A 5,781-nucleotide genomic window follows, 5' to 3' on the forward strand; every position below is an offset into this window, starting at 1 on the left:
AGTTCGGGGTAAATTAAATTTTTTTAAAAATTTCTAAAAATTAGTAAAAAATTAGACAAAGGTTATTTGAATTTTCTGGAAAATGTGGGGTTGGTGTTTGGCATGTGGTGTGTCCATTCGGGTGCCCGTGACCATTCAAATTCCTTTAAAATAAATTTTTGATCCAAAAAATTAAAAAATTCATTAAAATTATAAATTTTCATTGGATTTGAGAATTGTCGGGTGGAATTGAAAATTTCGTGAATGATGGGATTCTCAAGAAAAATAAGAAATATTCTAGAAATTATTTTTAGAAATCTTAAAAATTGGTATTTTTAAAATATCAATGGTATTTTGGCAAATCTAATTGCTAAACTTTTTTTAGAAAAATATAGGTTTGGAATGCCATAAGATAGGTGTGGTGGAATTCAAAATTATCTTATTTTGAGGCCCTATAAAATTAGAAAAAATTTAGAAAAAATCATGATAATTCTTTTTCTCGAGAATTTAATATTTTTGAGGATTATTTAATGTTGAAGTACGTTTTCTCATGCTGACATTAGTTAGATGCGGGTTATTCACATATTATTAATACGATTGTATCTTGTATTAGTAGATATTTTTGTTTGGATTAATTTTAAACGATGTTTTCATGATTTTTTAACCATTGTTTAGCCATTTTTTTGGACATGTTCCCGAATTGTTTCAATGATGGCTATAATCTGCGTTCAAAGTGCATCTCACCTTTGACACTTATCCATGATAATTTATTTTGTACTTGTTTAAGTGTGGTCTATGCTTAATTTCTTAAGCCTAAGACAAATTCTATCGTCATGGGTTAGTTGATTGGTTTGTTTTGGTGGATTTTATTGAAAGTTTTTCAAGTTTTATATGGACTCATCAGGTTTTGCCTAGATCACTTGTGTCTAGGGGTTTTTTAATGAGTGTTACACACATGTGTTTAACTTGCTTACTTTGTAGTTTTGCTTGAACGACACTACGTTCATATCCTCCGAATTGATGAGTTGGCCAACAATTTTAATGCTTCTTTTGGCATGATTAATGACCATTAGATGGCATGCATTGATTTTTATGATCAACTATGGTTTTCATGGATTTGAGGAGCTTCTATGCTTTTATTCATGGTTTTACAAGGATCTTTTGATCTTTTGGATAATTTTATGTGCTTTGAAGGTAGCATTTGCCTTTATTTTTTTGCACATAATTTTGGAGTATATTTCTTGTACTCTTGTACATATTCCAACTCGGATACCTAGTTTTCTATGTATCTAGGTGAGTTATTTTTCTACCCCAACTTTATTGTGTTTATTGGCTAGTTATCATTAGAAAGGTGTCAATAATTCAAAATTCTTTTCTAATGATGTACTCGGAAAGAGTCATTCCTTGATGTAGTCTCAGGTATATAGAGACAGGTTTTAGTATGTGAAAGTCTAGGATAAGGCAAGCTTATTCCTTTTATATAGAATTTTATTCATATTTCCTAGATGGCATCATACTATAGGGAGTTTCAAATTGTTAAGGTATGTATGGGGGGTATCATGGTGATATGGGACGCTAGCGATCCCTCACATATATTATCTTATGGGATAATTTGGGCTCAGGATTGTTGCTTTGCTTACATCACTTAGCATGTTGACCTTAACATTCAAAGACAATCTCATTTTCTGAATTCATTTAAAGTTATTGTATGGACATTCTCTAGATAAACTTCTTTTATCTATAGCCTGCATGTATTGATGATGATGACTGTAATCTCGTCGGCATTTTTACTTGTTGAAATCTCTTTCTTTAGAGTTCAACGAGTTTATCTTGTTGTGTTCAGATTAAGGAAATTTAGATTTTTCCTTTGTTGGCATTTCTTTCTCTAGTTCCATAACATTCAAAGACAATCTCATTTTCTGAATTCATTTAAAGTTATTGTATGGACATTCTCTATATAAACTTCTTTTATCTATAGCCTGCATGTATTGATGATGACTGTAATCTCATCGGCATTTTTACTTGTTGAAATCTCTTTCTTTAGAGTTCAACGAGTTTATCTTGTGTTCAGATTAAGGAAATTTAGATTTTTCCTTTGTTGGCATTTCTTTCTCTAGTTCCATACTTTAGGTGATTTATACAGTCGACCTGATGGTTTACGGATGGACATATGTGACTCATCGAGACGTTGATAACTCTCTATGTTGATATGGGTAACTCGAGACGACGCGGATAATTCCATGAGTAGATGTCTAGATTGGCACGCTTGCGTATGAACTTAAACTACCTCCACATGTTAGAGTCCATCTAGTCTTTCATATCAATAGATTGAAAGGGAAACTGGGAGGTGAGGATAACATAGTTACTCCTCAAGAACTTGTTGAAGTCAAAGAATTATCCTATGTTCCACATGAACCTGATAAGGTACTTGAATTCAGGGAAAGAAAACTATGTAGTTGACTAATCCCTGGGGTTAACATTAGGTGAAAAGATAGGGAAATAGGGGATTCGACTTGGGAGTTGGTTGAGATTGTTCAGCGCAGTTCTCCTTTTCATTACAAGAGTGTAATGTTTTGAGAGAGAGGTATGCACATTATGTGTGCATATACTAGGAGGCTAACCCACATTAGGCTTGTGAGCATGGGAGCATGGGAACAATCTCTAGTCGAGCATGGGTTAGGACTAACCTTAAGGGTTAAGGTTAGGGTCAGGCATCCAAGGGTCACACATGGGAGATGGAGAGTCAAGAGTCACTGAGGGCCCTCCTATATAATAGGAGCATGGGGCACACTCAAGGGAGGCTTAGGCTATGGTCTCTTGATGTTATCTTGAGGCTAGGTTATGTTATGCTCTCTTGTGTAGAGGATCATAATTACTCACCTACCATTTCACACTATAGCTACATGCTATTGGATTGGAGTTATACCTCTTGATGGTATGGGACATCAAGGTAAAGGTCTGATGTACTTCATTTTAATTCATGTGTGCATCCCTTGGGCTTGGGGGTCGTCGGGGGTCGTCGGGTGGATGAGTTTATGCCTGATTTATGCATGTTTATGCATAACAATTATCTAGAGAGATCTTAGGGTTTTAACACCTTCCACATGATTGTGAACCTAAGAATGGAGAAAAGTAATGCCTTTCTTCCAAGAAACCGTCTAAGAAGCTCGTAGCTGGGAGTGTCTTGCACCATTCCAACTAGGAAGATAGTGCAAAAACTTCTACAACACTACACGAGCAAGAGGGAGTGTCAGGTTTCACTAGAGAGATCTTAGGGTCTTAACACCTTCCACATGATTATGAACCTAAGAATGGAGAAAAGTAATGCCTTCCAAGAAACCGTTTGAGAAGCTCGTAGCTGGGAGTGTCTTGCACCATTCCAACTAGGAAGATAGTGCAAAAACTTCTACAACACTACACGAGCAAGAGGGAGTGTCAGGTTTCAAGCATAATTTGGACCAAGAAAAGGAGTGCAAAGAGCTAGAAGCTGTGCACAACCTAGGTTAGGAAGCCCAAGAATGGTGGAGCAACAAAATCCGAAAGAACAACCACAGTAACAAAACCCCTAGAAAAGATTCAAGGGAGCCATGACATCATTAGCCACAAATTTCCTGGTGTTATCAGGAGAGAAAGGGGAAGATGCAGATTTGCATGTAAGGAGGTTTGAGCAATACTGGTGGAAAGTGGTTAGACCTTGAGATGTGGAAGAGATAGAGCTGAGTGAAATCCACAGAGATGCTTTCATGAACACCTTCAAAGACAGAGCCATGGAGTGGGTATCAAGATACCAAGACAACCATTTCTAGACTTATAAAGAGACCATGAGTGCTTTTCTACGAAGATTCCGCAAGATAAAGTTTGCAACTAAACTCTGTGTGATCAAATGAGAGAACTCCGACAAGAAGACATGGATGTAGAAGCCTATGCAACAAAACTGCTAAGCTTGAGGCAGAGAGTGGCGGAACAAACCCGACCCTCAATGCAAATAGTTACAGATTGGTTTGTCCAAGGGGGCTTAAGGCAGACATCCACCTAGCAGTCAGCACAAAGAAGGCCAAAACTGAAGAGGAGTTTGAGGAACTGGTCGAGCTGGCCAAAATGGCAAAAAAAAGAAGCCAAGGAAGAAGACAAAAGAGGAAGCTCAAGAAAAATGTCACAATGGAGGAGGATGATTCAAGCAACATCTCACAGGATACTCTAGTGGGCAGTGAAGAAAAGGAAAGACAAAATGAAGAAAACCGCAAAGGCAAAAATGAGCCTCAAAGAACTTATGCTATAGGTGAAGCAACTGATGCAAGAGATGAAAAAGAGCAAAAACTCAGAATTCCACAAAAATCTGTTCTGCTCTCAATGCAAATAGGAAGGCCACCTCAAGGAGGACTGCATAGTGCCACCAACATGTACCATTTGTAACATGTACAATCATAGTACATGGAACTACATGTACAACATGAAAAATAGAGCTCCCATGGTGAACAACATGGAAGGAGTGAAAAGAAGACCCCCAGGAATGGGAAGGTATGGGAGGTGAGGCCATGGAAATTACTCAGGAAGAAGAAGCCAAGGATATGCCAATGGTTCTACCACCTTTGCATGCTACTATTGCCAACAGCCTGGGCACACCAAGGCGGAATGTGCCATGAAGAAAAAGCATGATGAAGAAAGATAGGCAGAATTGATGCAACTCAAAGAAAATCTGCCAAGTGCCAAAACATGATGCGGCCAGATGACACACAGACGGAGGTTCAAGACATCTTGGCAGTCACAAGGGCTAAAGCTAATGAATCTAGTGTACCCAAAGCCTGCAAGAAGATAGTTGTGGACTGGGACCAGCAAGAGAAGATGAGGATTCAAACCACTAAGGAAATAAAAAGAAGGCAAGGCAAGCAGTAAGAGGATAGCTCATGTGAATTCATCACAGATCTTTCAAAAGCAAGCAAAAATCTGCACAAGATGCGCGGAGAGCACAACAATGAAATATGCTTTGAAGAAATTAAGAAGAATGCTGATTGGTTGCAAACCAATGTAGTATCAATGCTACTGGACAAACAGGTTCTATTGAGACAAGTGCCGGATTTATGCCCAAGATTCAAGGACTGAGCAAAGAGTTAAAACACTAAGACGAAGAAGAAACCTTGGAATGTAGCAGAATGCAAGATGAGGAAACCTTAGCATCCAAACCAGAGATGATGAAGTGGCCAAAGTCACAATCCAATTGAACAATGTGCTCATCAATGATGCATTAGTGGATAGTGGATCTAGAGTAAATGTCATTATATAGGAAACCGTAGTAGGATTGGGTCTCAAATGGGAATCCATCCCATTCAACATAAGAATGGTAGATAATAGAGTGGTGGTTCCTACAAGAATTGTCAAAAATGTCCAAATAAAAATCAAACAAATGTCTAGACTTGGAGGTCAACCTAGTGGTCATAACCACTGAAAACCACATCGAGTCTTACCAGGTTTTATTGGGAAGGCCCTGGTTGAGACATGACAAAGTGAAACAGGATTGGGGCGGCAGAAACAAAATCTCCATCAGAAAGGGGAAGCAGAAAGTCCATGTTGACCTTTTTGATTTAAGGGGACCAGTAACACCTGCTCAAAGGCCAGTCCATGATGCGCAAACATTCAATGTCAGAAGGCTTTGATGAATGAAGAGGACATAAAACTCCGCGAACATCCCAACCTGGTGCCCTTGTACATGTTACATGTAGATGAAGTGATGGGACACTATGCGGAAGCAAAAGATGGAAAAGCGGAAGAAGCAGCCAAAGAAATAAAGAAAAAAGAATTGAATTC

Source organism: Cibotium barometz, chromosome 22 (assembly GCF_041138505.1).
Source record: "Cibotium barometz isolate CiBa-2024 chromosome 22, ASM4113850v1, whole genome shotgun sequence".
Lineage (NCBI taxonomy): Eukaryota > Viridiplantae > Streptophyta > Polypodiopsida > Cyatheales > Cibotiaceae > Cibotium > Cibotium barometz.